A 14133-nucleotide genomic window follows, 5' to 3' on the forward strand; every position below is an offset into this window, starting at 1 on the left:
TTTACCGCCGGCCAACCTTCGGGACCCAACCCGGCCGACCTGCGCAACCCACCATTTTCTCTTACCTTGTTTGCTGCTGACAAAAATGGAGGAAATGGTTTTGGGTCTCTTTGGCCCTCGTACACGCTCCTCCAATGGAACCTGTTGGATGAAGGTGAAGCCTTCCGGTGTCGGAAAGTATGGAGTCTCCATCTGTCCAAAGTTCTGCATTTTTTTCCTGCTAAATTTTATCAAATAAACCCTCCCCCCGAACTTGTAAAAAAAATAAAAATAAAATGAGTAAAATAAATGAAAAAAATGAATAAACCCCCCCCCGAAAAATGAATAAAATAAATGAATAAATGAATAAAAACCACTCCAGAACTTGTAAAACAAAAAGCTGCAACCGTTAAAAAAAATAGCGGCCGCACTGCGCATGCGTACCCGATTATCGGCGCGCATGCGTAATGCGGCCAAATATTTTTTTTAACATGTTCGCGGCCACTTGCAGCCGGTGTTATGAAAAGCCGGCTGCTGCGCGGGGATTTGCGGCGCGGACAACGGCTCCGCGACCCTCCCGACAACCGCCCGCGACCCACCCGCGGGTCACTGACTTTGAAGAACACTGGTACACACCATATCAAGTGAGCTCCATATCATTCAGCAACGAATGGATTGGCTTGAAGGTTTTGTGCCATTATTAAAACATTCTATCAAAGCATCGATGGACCTGGGAACATTATCAAAAAAAGTTTTTTAAATTCCGATATTTTAATGGAACACAAAGTTTTATGGCAATGCTGTTGTATAAGAGGAAACTATGAACACAGTTTGATTTGTTAACTCCATCTCATACTTCGGAGATTGTCGAACAACAACAACAAACGCAAATTGCAGGAGGGAGAAAATCTCTAAAAGTTGAGTATTCAACGAGGGACAGAGAATGTTAGCTTGGAATTACACCACTAACGAGAAATGGGTGCCAGCTATGATCCTCGCGAAGGCAGGTCCAATAGCATAAACCGCGAAAATGTTTGGTGATGTCATGCTGATCAGTTACTTGTTACACGTAGTGAGTTTGCAAAAATTTCCCAAGAGGTTCCACCTTTAGAAGATCTGGAGGGCTATACTTTGGAAAGGAGACCAGAGACAGTGACGAGTTCAGATTCTGTTTCTGAGGACTTTTCAATGCCGAGCGTGACAGATACCGAAATAACTACTCAAGAAGAGCCATCCACAGAAAGGAATGAGGAAACTTCTGAGTTGCAAGTTGCTGAATTCAAGAATGCCAAATTCCACCAAAAATGAATAGATGTCCACCAGAGACAGTTCTTAGTGAATTGTATACATGTATGGAAATAACATATCAGGGGATCTGTTGCATAAATGTTAATTGCTGTTGCTGTAGTAGTGAAGTAAAGAGGGAGCGATGTTATGTATCTGGGAATACGTTCTTTCTGGTTATGCATCACGTGATGTATAGTGGTATCAGCAGAGCCTTTGCGCGGGCTTTGGGAAGATCACCATCTTGACTGCATGAGCAACACCCTTAATAAACCTCTCATTGTGTTTTACAAGAATGCAGAGTGTAGGTACCTCCATATCTTTGCTTTATGTGACAATGAATAAATATAACTTGGCATACTGACAGACTTTTTAAAGTGTTTGGTGGTACAGATGAGATAACTTTCACTTTATTATGAGAAATGTGTATTTCTGGGAGACGGAGTGTCTGTTTAATGGGTTTAGGGATCACTTTCACTTTATTATGAGAAAACTTCAATTTTTACATACTGACTGAGGGACGGCTTGGTGGCACAGTAATTAGCATTGCTGCCTCTCAGCACCAGGGGCCTGGATTCAGGCCTTGTTAGACTGTGTGGAGTTTGCACTTTCTCCTCGTGTCTACGTGGGTTTACTCCGGGTGCTCCCGTTAGGTGGATTGGCCATTGCCCCTTAGTGTTCAAAGATATGCAGGTTAGGTGGGTAATGGGGTTGCAGAGATAAAGTGGGTTAGTGGGTCTTGGTGGGGTGTTCATTCGGAGGGGCTCCTTCTGCACCGTAGAAATTCTATGATTCTATCACTGACCATTTAAGGGATGCAAAGGCTGCAGATGATAGAGCAGCTGAACAAGCCCTATCCCAGAAAAGACCCCCGGTTTGAATCCCTCCAGTCCAGCACAAGCCCCCCTGACCCCACCTCCCCATGATGGACCACACTCAGCACCCTGGAGCTGATTGTTGGGAGGGCACTTACTAACTTTCTACCCCTTGGACTGCAAGCCGCCAGGTCCGCATTCCTCAAGACTTGCACCAAGTCACGCCAGTGGGACTCTTGGTGGGGCTAGAACATCCCAGCTGACTAGCGAGTTGGGCGTCCTGACCATCAATGAGATGCAAAACAGCTCGTATTGGCTACTTGCATGGTCCTGCTAGGTGGGTGTGGGAATCCCGGGAGGATGTCGGGAAACCCGTTATGGCTGCCGGGGTGGGCTGGGAGCCTCATGGCCGGTTTGACATCTGGCGTGACGCGGGATTCAGCAGGCCATCGTGAATCCCATGGCTAACGGGCGGCCCCGGGGAATCCCTAGCCACAGCCTTCACTTCAATAATCAAATTAGCTACATCATCGCCTTTGCTTCTTTGGAGGTGTATATTGTTTCATTTTAATCAGTGTGCTGTCACTGGCTGCTTATATAGGAATTTAGCATTCTGTTGGTTCTCCAATTTAAATTGGATTTGGTTGAATCAGTGTAAACAAAAGTGCTTCCCGTGAACTGAGCAAGTTTAAAGCGAATGCTTGGAAAGTTTGGAATTAGGTGAATCGTCACAGAACAAAGTGATAGGTAAGTGTGAAGCCGTGTCCAGCCGCATCTGTATATGTACTGAAGGTGGAGCAATTACATTTGAACTAAATATCAGGCTGAATCTTGCAGGAAGAATAATGGCATGGTAACAACACGGGCCATGAGTGATGGACAACTTGACTGACAAATTCAGGGGCTCATGGAATACAACCTGATGGGCAAATTTCCAGAACGCACTGATCAAATTGTAGACTCTGCCATTTGCTTCACACAAATGCATTCTCAGCATTACCTTTCTTGTTATTTTCAAGATTTCCTGGATTTGCACATTTAATTGTTCTGCTCACAACAGAAAGTCAGGGCTGGATCCTTACAGTGCAAATATATTTTTGATCATTGATTTAAACAATAAATTTAGAGGACCCTATTTTTTTTCCAATTAAGGGGCAATTTAGTGTGGCCAATCCACCTACCCTGCACATCATTGGGTTGTGGGGTGAGGCCCACGCAGCCATTGGGAGAATGAGCAAACTCCACAGGGACAGTGACCCGGGGCCAGGATCGAACCTGGTCCTCGGTGCCGTGAAGCAGCAGTGCTAACCACTGCACCACCGTGCTGCCCTAACCATTAATAATAATCTTTATTAGTGACACAAGTAGGCTTGCATCAACATTGCAATGAGGTTACGGTGGAAATCCAGATTGTCCAATTCACCGAACAAGCACGTCTTTCGGGACTTGTGGGAGGAAACCGGAGCACCCGCAGGAATCCCATGCAGACACGGGAAGAACGTGCAGACTCCACACAGTGACCCAAGCCAGGAATCGAACCCGGGTCCCTGGCGCTGTAATGCCAATCAACCTCTTTGACACAGAAAACGGATACATTTAAACTCTGATGCACTGTCCTTCCCTGTTGTCCATCTGTTTTTTTCTAAATCCTTAAATGTCTTTGGTGAAAGATGCACACTGTAGTTCTACCATTCACAAAGGCCCCAGATGCCTTGTTACTATCATTGTGCTGTTACCAGCTTGCATGTCCAGCAAATAAAGCGCAAACAAAGATTTGAGCTGAAGGGTGCGAGTGATAGGCTAACTAACATTGTACATTGCGAAATGCCCTCCAGCGAGATCTGGGCCACTGTTCTTTGTGACTTGAAGAAAATACCCATTATTTCTGTTTACATCATTATTGCTCTATTTCGTGGGCAGCATCTCCAGCCTCTTCAGAATTAGGAATATTTTTGATAATATAAAAGGAAAAGTGGAAAACCTAAATGAATTGAACTCAACTCATTAGTGGCTAGGACTTCAAAAGCTAAAGGACTTTTCCAAGGTCCAACGATAGAAAATTGCACTCTCGATTGTCTGGTAACTGACCTCCTGTGCTCCAAAAGTGGTATGGGGTCTTGGAAAGTCCTTTCACTTTTTAGTGTCTGAAGACGTTGTTTTCAAAGAGCAATTGCCCCATCATGAGCTTGCCTTTGTTGCGGTACATTGAGCTATTAAGTATTCCGCTATTCTGTAAAATGCATTTATCATTGTGGCGCGTCTGAGCTTAGCTGCGACTGCTCTAAAGTGACTACATTTAATGCAAAATGCCGATTACTGCAGGTAAGAGTAATTGTTAACCCTCAGGGGTCAAACAACTCCGTACAGAAAATGTACGGCTGCTGCATTGTGGGGTGTAAGACGCAACTGTAAGGCTCACCTTAATACCGTTGGAAAATAAAATAGTTTCACTGTAATCTGACAATCTAACAGTGGGACATCTGCTGGCTGTGAGAGGCCTGCAGCAGAAAACAAACTGTCACGCTCCACTCATTATTCGATCCATAACAGACGGCAATATGGAATTCTTTTTCATAAATAATTTGGTTTTAGCCATTGGGTGTTGCAATGTTTAGAGCATGTCTAAGTCAATGCAATGGAAGATGCTTCATTCTGATTACCCAACTAAAATTTTTTTTTAAAAATCATAAAACGACCAGATATTTTTGAAATATTGCTAATATTTGAGAACTGTCTCAAGTGAATGTTTAAGGTGCACACATGAGAGGAATTTTAGATTAGAGGGCAATACATCACACAAAGATAGAAAGCAAAGTAATTGTTACGATACAGTCAGTGAGGTGATGTGTTGTCTGCACTTCACCAATTACATGTCACAAATTTTAATTGAAGTAAAATTAAAAGGAAAGAAAAATTGTTTTATGTTTTCACTCAAGCAGCGTGAATTCCTGGTGGTTCAGGGTTTCCACATTGAAGTGAGCGGTTGCTTATAGTGGAAAAGAATGGAGTATAAAAATAGGGAAGACTTGCTAAAACTATACAAGGCATTAGTTAGACCGCACCTCGAATACTGTGAACAGTTTTGGTCCCCTTATCGAAGGAAAAATATACCGGCATTGGAGGCAGTCCAGAGAAGGTTCACGGGGTTGCTCCTGGGTATGGAGGGGTTTTCTTATGAGGAGAGGCTGAGTAGATTGGGCCAGTACTCATTGGAGTTTAGAAGAATGAGAGGTGAACTTATTGAGTCTTACAGGATTCTCAGGGGGCTTGGCCGGGTAGATGCTGAGAGGATGTTTCCCCTTGTGGGAGAGACTAGGGCCAGAGGGCAGAATCTCAGAGTAAGGGGCAGCCATTTAAGGCAGAGATGAGGAGGAATTTCTTCTCTCAGAGGGTAGTGAATCTGTGGAGAGCTGTAGAGGCTGGGTCATTAAATACATTCAAGACTGAGATAGACAGATTTTCAATCAGTAAGGGAATTGAGGGTTCTGGCACAAGGCAGGAAACTGGAGTTGAGGATTATCAATTCAGCCGTGATCGCATTGAATGGCAGAGCAAATGCGATGGGCCGAATGGCCTACTTCTGCTCCTACGTCTTATGGTCTTATAATAGGCCTTTCAGAAAGAACCATGAAGCATCTCACACAATGGAAGTAAAAAATGTGCAGCCTTCCATGACCACCATAACTCTCAAAACACTTTGCAATGAATAAAGGGGGAAGAAAGTGGCATAGTGGCAGTGTCACTGGGCCAGAGACTCGGGTTTAATGCTCCTGGTGCATGGATTCAAATCCCATCACTAAGCAAAATTTTAAATGTGGTAAACAAATCTGAAATAAAAAACTAGTCTCAGTGATGGTGACCACAATAGCTATCATTGATTGCTGTAAAAATCACTTTCGGGAAGGAAATCCGCCATCCTTATCTGGGCCTCCATTTGACTCCAGACTCACAGCGATGTGTTTGACTCTCATCTGCCCTCTGAAATGGCCGTGCAAACCAAGGGTTGGACAGCAAATCTTGACATTGCCAGTGGCACCCACATCGCATGAAATAATTTTTTTTAAGTACTTCTGAATTGCAGTCACTGTTGTATTGAGTACATTTAAATGAAGTTGCTTAACTTGTCTGGTGAAAAACTGATAGGATTGGATTGAAATGGCCGCATTTTTATGACCAGGATGGGAGTAGTGTCTGTCTTGAATCACACTACTCCACGGACCACAAGATATATCCAAACAACGTTCCCAGTTAGCTATATGACCATAGATGCGCTTTTTCTATTAATCTCAGAATGACCACTTAATTGCCATGTACAGTAGCTAAGTTGTTCGCACTGTTGTTTCAAAGCGCCAGGGTCCCAGGTTCAATTCCTGGCTTGGGTCACTGTCTGTGCGGAGATTACACGTTCTCCCCGTGTCTGTGTGGGTTTCCTCCGGGTGCTCCGGTTTCCTTCGACAAGTCCTGAAAGACGTACATTTAGGTGAATTGGACGTTCTGAATTCTCCCTCAGTGTACCCTAACAGGTGCCGGAATGTGGCGACTAGGGGATTTTCACAGTAACTTCATTGCACTGTTAATGTAAGCCTACTTGTGACAATAATAAAGATTATTATGATGTTTCTTCAATAAACAACAACATTATGAATTTATTATAAAACCATTCTTGTTGAATAGAAAGGCAACATTTATTAACATACAGTATGAAATATGAAGATATACTAATTACTTTTTGAAATAACGTTAAGAGTCACTCACATTCACACACACTCAAAGGAAAAAGGATAGATGTGGAGTCCTCGGGGTGTCTAGGTTCTGCGGCCGGTCTCTCACTCTTGATCTGTGAGACCATCGATGTCTCTTGCACTGCTTTTTAGGCAGATGTCAGAAACACAAGTGCACAAGTCCATCATGTAGAGCAACCTAGGAGCAACTTATATTCATTTAACCGACTGTGGACTGGCTCTCGGCTGCAAAAAGGCTGCTGTTTTCCTCACAAGAGGTTTTTCCTTCTCTTAAAGCAAAACCAGGCATTTGTTTTTTACAGAGCCATAAAAGACTATATGATCCCCCTTTGCTCACCGTCCACCAGGGTCAGGAGGTTTCCACAGTTTTTTCTACGATTGCTTAATTACCTTTCTTGTCAAAGGATGCTGAAGCAATTTGAATTCTTGAATTAACCCCTGAAGAAAATTGACTTTGATCTTCCGTTCCTTCATGCCGGGCGGGGTTCCCCGTTCCTGTTCCAGTGAATGAAGATTTGGCCGAGTGCCAAATTCTCCATCCTTGCTGGCAGCGGGAGCGAGATGGACACGCCACGGAGGATCTTGCCCAGTGTCTTTTAAAACACAAATTCTTCCAGAATGTTCTTAGCTTTTGAAGATGAACCATTTTGTGTGATTGAAGTGTTCAAGACAACATGTGTAGAAGCCCCTTCCGTTTTAATTTCCACTGGCTTCAACGAAAGATACATTAAAAAATGTTTTTTTATTCATTGAAGGGATGTGGACGCTGCTGGTTAGCTCAGCATTTAGTTTGTTCTGTGGCCAACTCTGCCAGTTCCTTTGAGGCCTGCTTAGCATCTCATACCAATGGGTGAAGTTGGGGATTTCTGACTACTGGTACCCAGAAATCGCTTGGAGGTCGTAGAACTGGCATAGAAACCCAACTTCCAGATCAAATTGGCCTCCTGTTTGAAACGGGTGGTGCTTTGGCTGCCCATTTCCTCTTTGGCCAGAAGTGGTGGAAGTTGCGCCGGGAGTGCAAACGTGGCAGTAATTGGCGCTCTGCCATTTTTGTTCAGCTATCACCCCATTCCCACTGGATGGAAATGTTAAAAATTAGGACCAATTTTTCATGCCTTTCTTCACAACGATAACCTCTCGTTTCTGGTCTCGTTCTTGTAGACCTTTGCTGAACACATTCCCTGGTTTGCTTATTATTCCGCTAATAGCAGGTCGAAACTGCGCAATCGTGATTGCATGGCCCCTCTAAGGAGCGGGCTCCAGGGAGTGTGGTCCTCAGAGCCAGGGAGTTAAGACCCAGTCATCGTTGCTTCATACCTGGACATAGTTATTTTTTGCTGATTGTTAATAAACCCCCTTTATTGTTACTGGCAGTCTCCAGTATATTGTTTCGAGCCACACATTGTAGACGAGTGCAAACTGGATCGATCGCTCATCCTCAGAAGTTTGCGATCCGAGGTGGGGGGGAGGAAGAAGCCTCCACAAACAAACAAAAAATCAGGAAGCATCAACGGTAGCAGCAGAACTATTGAGGGAAAATGCCAATGATCGAGACGTTTGACCCATTCGACCAGGGGGGACGAAGACTGGAGCCAGTATATCAAACGGCTCTGCTACTTTTTCATAGAGAATGCAATAGCAAGGGAAGACAAGCAGAGGTTTATAATTTTGATGGTTCGTTGGCCTCAAACCTAGAACCTGATAAGAAACCTTACATCCCCCGAGGCTATGGACACCAAAACCTTCAACCAGTCGGTGGCATTGGTCAAGGAGCATTTTAACCCCAGGCCCTCAATCATCTCACAGCGGCGGCACAAATTCAACTCTGTTGATAGGGACACAGGAGAGTCCAGCTCCACCTCCGTAGCCAGGGTCTGCCAAATTGTCATGCATAGTGAGTTCGGTACAGTGCCCAGCAATATGCTGCGTGACCGTTTACTGTGCGGAATTAACAACCTCGGCACCCAGAAAATACTCCAGACTAAAGCAAAACTCACATGAGACAAAGCGATCGGGGTAGCTTAGGTGACGGAGTGCACTGAATTGGCGCATCGGAACTCCAAAATGTGCTAGAAGGGGAAGTAAACCAGTTGTGGGGCAGCATGGCCACAAAGTGCACAGAAAAATCGACAGGTTCAGAAGAGAACCCGTCATGGTCCTCAGGCCAGGACCGAAGTCAGAGAACCGGGAAGAAAATGGGTCGTCAGCCCAAGACAGAAGTGGTTTGCTACCAATGTGGGGAGATCATCACCCCGAGGAAGCATTTCTTTGTTGTTTGTTTGTCTGTTTGCATTGCAATCAAAGAGGCCCTATCCAGGCATGTTGCCGCATGTGGTGAATGTATAATTACTGACAATTCACCAGTGCACTGTGTTGTGTTATTAACCCTGTGAGCTCTACCTATGGGCCATTGTGTGGCTTCACCCACAGGGGATATGTTCGGACATGTACGGGCTCCGCCCATGGCTCCACCCCCTTTACAGGAAGTATAAGAGCTGCTGACCTGCGGGGCCGCCTTCAGTGTTGTACCGGTCACAGGCAGGCTCAGTTCTAAGCTGATTAAAACCACGGTTTACTTCTCCACGTATCTTCGAGTGAATTGATGGTCACATCACCGCACTAGGTAGCATTCTTGGTCATTAACAATTGGGGAAAGTCTGTTGTCTGCGTAATGTGCGCTGCAACCTTCCCGGTCAAAGAATAGGACTGCTGGAGAATCAGCGAGACCAAGGACAACTGTGAGGTGGAGATGCCGGCGTTGGAGTGGGGTGGGCACAGTAAGAAGTCTTACAACACCAGGTTAAAGTCCAACAGGTTTGTTTCAAATCACTAGCTTTCAGAGCACAGTTCCTTCCTCAGGTGAATCATCTGAGGATGGAGCTGTGCTCCGAAAGCTAGTGATTCGAAACAAACCTGTTGGACTTTAAGCTGATGTTGTAAGACGTCTTACAAGGATAAATGTGCCAACTCATTTTATACAATGGAATGGAGGTCTCCCTTTCAATCCCCATCCATAATGGGTTCTGTATAACTGACCTACGGATTGGTCTTCTACTGTAAACAGAGCCAGTCACTCAGCCCCACAAGCCTGTCCTGGTAGATTGTACATGATCGGTACTTCAACTACAATTGCCCAGCTTTTTCCTTATCTCTTCAAACCCTTACCCAAACAAAACAACAATTTTTGGAGGAGCCTGATTTTCATTACCCATTGTGTCACTCTGCTTGATCTCCAGCCTTAGTATGGGACAACCAATACAATTAAATAGAATTGTTGGATTGGTAAAACTTAACACACTTGGTGTGCAGGTTATTTAATTCCTCCTTGTAAGCTTCATTCACTGTGCACCGGGTGCCCTTGGTATGTTACAAGATGTATTCTCTATAGAACAACATAGAACTTACAGTGCAGAAGGAGGCCATTCGGCCCATTGAGTCTGCATCGAACCAGTTAAGCCCTCACTTCCACCCTATCCCCGTAACCCAATAACCCCACTTAACCTTTTATGGTCACTAAGGGCAATTTATCATGGCCAATCCACCTAACCTGCACGTCTTTGGACTGTGGAAGGAAACCAGAGCACCCGGAGGAAACCCACGCAGACACGGGGAGAACGTGCAGATTCCGCACAGCCAATGACCCAGCAGGGAATCAGTTTCCTGGAGTGTCTACCAGTGAATTAGACTTTGTTGGAAACCTACTCCAACGAGAAGACTAAATGGCCAAAACTGTCTGGCTTGTCCCTATCTCGAACACTCAGCACCCTCTAATCCTCAGGCACTATTCATATTTCAAAGGTTACTGGAAAGGTATGGTTAAACACCTTCCACCTTTGTCGCAAGATCCTGTTGCTTTTTAAATTATTCTTTCATCGGATAAGTGCGTCACTATCGGCCAAAATTTATTAATTATCTCTAATTGCACGTGAGAACGTGGAGGTGAGCTGCAATGTAGCTGAATAGCTTACGAGGCGAATTCAGAGGGCAGCAAACAGTCAACACTTGCGGGATCCAGAGGGAGGTAATATTGACATTTCCTTCTCTAAAGGACATGAGTGAACCAAATGGTGTTCTTATGACAACCTGGTAGTTTAATGGTCAGCATTATTTTAATAATCACTTTTAAATGCTCCAGCTGCGATTTAAATTTCTGCATCTCAACCACTAATCCAAGCCTCTGGATTATGGGTCCAGTGGCGTACGATACCCAAGCCTTCTGGGATCCATGCAATCTGGGTCTGAGACTTTGCTACTTTAGTCGTAATTAGTATTAATTAATGGTATTTCCATGTGTATATCTATCTCTGGTATTGTGGCTCTTCCACATTCTGACATTCGCTTCCCTTTCAAAATGTTAGGATTGTAAACATAATAAGCATCTCTCCCATTCCTAGGGCGGGACCTTCTGGCCCACCGAAAGTGCCCACCACACCCCCTCCCTTCCCTGCAGTGGGTTCTCTGGCGGCGAGGCGGATGAGCCACGCAGAACGCTGTAGACATCAGGTGGACCATGGGGACCTGCTGGCAGCCATTGGCGAGCTGCCTCCGCAGCTGGGGAACAAGCCACGCAGTGGGGTGGGGGCCTGAAAATCCCATCCTTACACTCAAGTTCACGATGACCCCTCTTCATTTCCTATAGTCTTCTGCACTGTGAAACCAACTTTTTTGTTTACATTGAATGTTGGGTGTTTTATTGTATCACCTACCCACCCCACTCTCACTGTTTTGCTTCTCCTCTATACCTTTTTTAATGTCTTCGTTTTCCTCGGAGAACCTTTTTACAACCTATTTAACGGAAAATCCTCATCTTTGACAAATGCTTTTTATTTGCACTGAGTAAAACATTTCACAGTCATTAATTAGCCAGTCCTCTTTTAGGCCATTGAAACACACTTAGTTTCACATCAAGAACTTCACATCAAGAACTTCACATCAGGAACTGACTCCGCTATCTCTTTATCAACTTTCTAATGTGAGCTAGTTATGTCTCGAGTACTTTCCTACTTCAGGCCATTTACCTGTTGTCATGGACAAAAGTTGCAAGTCTTCTTACTACCTGTGATCAGTATTTTGCATGTAAGAAGGTGTGTGTTTTCTTACCCTCAGAGTGGTTGTCCCAATTTAAATAATCCAATTTTAAGAACGATAAAGAAAGTTATTTGTTATCTCACACTTGGCCTGGAGGTTTAAAACGTGACATCACACATACGATTCTACACACAAAGATGAAGGTAAAACAATACAATTACAATTTTTATTTGTCTCAGGCTCTTTCGTGTCAGGCCTGTAGTTTCTTGGATGGGTTTTTGCTTTAGTTGAAGTGAAGGTCTTCAAGAGCAGCAGATTCTCAGTAACCTGTGAGGCATCTTGTAATCAAATGTCCAGGAGGTTGGTTTTCAGGTGAACTCAAAGTTGGAAAAGGTTGGGAGTCCTTTTCCTACTTTTACGGCATTGTTATTTATTAAATGGCTGCTTCGATGGTTTGAAGCTTGTTCCCAGCTCTCCTATAGGACTCTGGCTGCAAAACAGCTGCTTCTTCTGTTTTTAAAAACAAAGTATTGCTGTCTCACCATATGACCTTTTTCAAGCCCAAGATCCTTTTCCAAATAGGCGAGTGGTTAAGTTAATTATACATCCTGTGTGGTGGCTACCATGGCTTGAGAATTTGAGACAGACAGTGTCTGTATTTGAATGGTCCATTCAATTTTAAATTATCCTTTTGAAGTAGTTTCAGGAAACGGCATTGAGTCAGTGTCAGTCTGGACAGTTCCTGTTGTTCCCTCTGAAGACAGGGGAGTGTTTCAATTGATAAAATAAGTCAGACTATTTTCTAAAACTTGAGAAATGCTGAGGAAATCAGAAGCACAAAGGGGCTTAGGAGTCCTTGTTCAAGATTCTCTTATGGTTAACGTGCAGGCTAAGTCGACAGTTAGGAAGACAAATGCAATGTTAGCATTCATATCAAGAGAGCAGGGATGTACTTCTGAGGCTGTATAAGGCTCTGGTCAGACCCCATTTGGAGTATTGTGAGCAGTTTTCGGCCCCGTATCTAAGGAAGAATGTGCTGGCCTTGGAAAGGGTCCAGAGGAGGTTCACAAGAATGATACCTGGAATGAAGAGCTTGTTGTATGAGGGGTGATTGAGGACTCTGGGTCTGTACTCGTTGTAGTTTAGAAGGATGAGAGGGGATCTTATTGAAACTTACAGGATACTGAGAGGCCTGGATAGAATGGACATGGAGAGGGTGTTTCCACTTGTAGGAAACATAAGAACCAGAGGGCACAACCTCAGACTGAAGGGACGATCCTTTAAAACTGAGATGAAGAGGATTTCTTTCAGCCAGGGGGTGGTGAATCTGTGAACCTCTTTGCCGCAGAAGGCCGTGGAGTCCAAATCACTGAGTGTCTTTAAGACAGAGATCAATAGATTCTTGATTAATAAGTGGATTGGGGTTATGGGGAGTAGGCAAGAACAAAATATCAGCCACGATGGAACCGACTCGAATCTCAGCTTAACGTTTCATTGGAAAGACAGCACAACAGTACAGCACTCCCTCAGTACTGCACTGATGTGTCGGCCTGGATTTTGTGCTCAAGTCCCTAGAGTGTTTTCTGGGCCCAAAGCCTTCTGACAAAGGCGTTTGCTGCCATCGAACCACAGCTTATAGAGTGGAGCTACTCTAACTAGTTCACAGCCCTGAGAAGGAGTTGATTTACTCACGTGGCTGGCTTTTGGATGGTTTTCCATCACAGCAGCTCCATCATGTAAATTTACATTACAATTGGGCAGATAACATTTACAGCACCAAAAAGTGGAATAGAAAAGAGGAGCAAGTAAAATCAGCGGAAGAAGAAAGGGTGACGTTATGAGAATTCATTTTGCGCCAAGGTTCGTTTGGACATGGAAAGCCCCACCCAGAAACAGTGATAGGTACAGAATCCAAAATAGTTTTTAAAAGGCAAGTGTATAAATATTAGAAGAAAAAAAAAATGTGTATGGGGAAAAGTGGGAACCCTTGTAGAAAGCTGGTGTAGGTAGAGTGGGTGACTACTGTAATAGTACTATGATGCTCTGATAAAATACTATCATTTCAGTCTAATTCTAGTTCACCTATTAACTTTCCTATTTGGTTCACAACTGTGATATGCTAGAAGTCAAAGTTGGAAAGGGGTGTTGCCATTTCATTATTAAATGCTGTCACAGCTGTTTTTAGACTCTTGATCCTCGATTCTATTCTCCGTTTTGGTTCCGTGAACGATATCTTCTAATTTGTAATGTAAATTTAAACAATGTTCATCGCACCTAATGGAACT

The sequence above is a fragment of the Scyliorhinus torazame genome, chromosome 21 (assembly GCF_047496885.1).
Source record: "Scyliorhinus torazame isolate Kashiwa2021f chromosome 21, sScyTor2.1, whole genome shotgun sequence".
Lineage (NCBI taxonomy): Eukaryota > Metazoa > Chordata > Chondrichthyes > Carcharhiniformes > Scyliorhinidae > Scyliorhinus > Scyliorhinus torazame.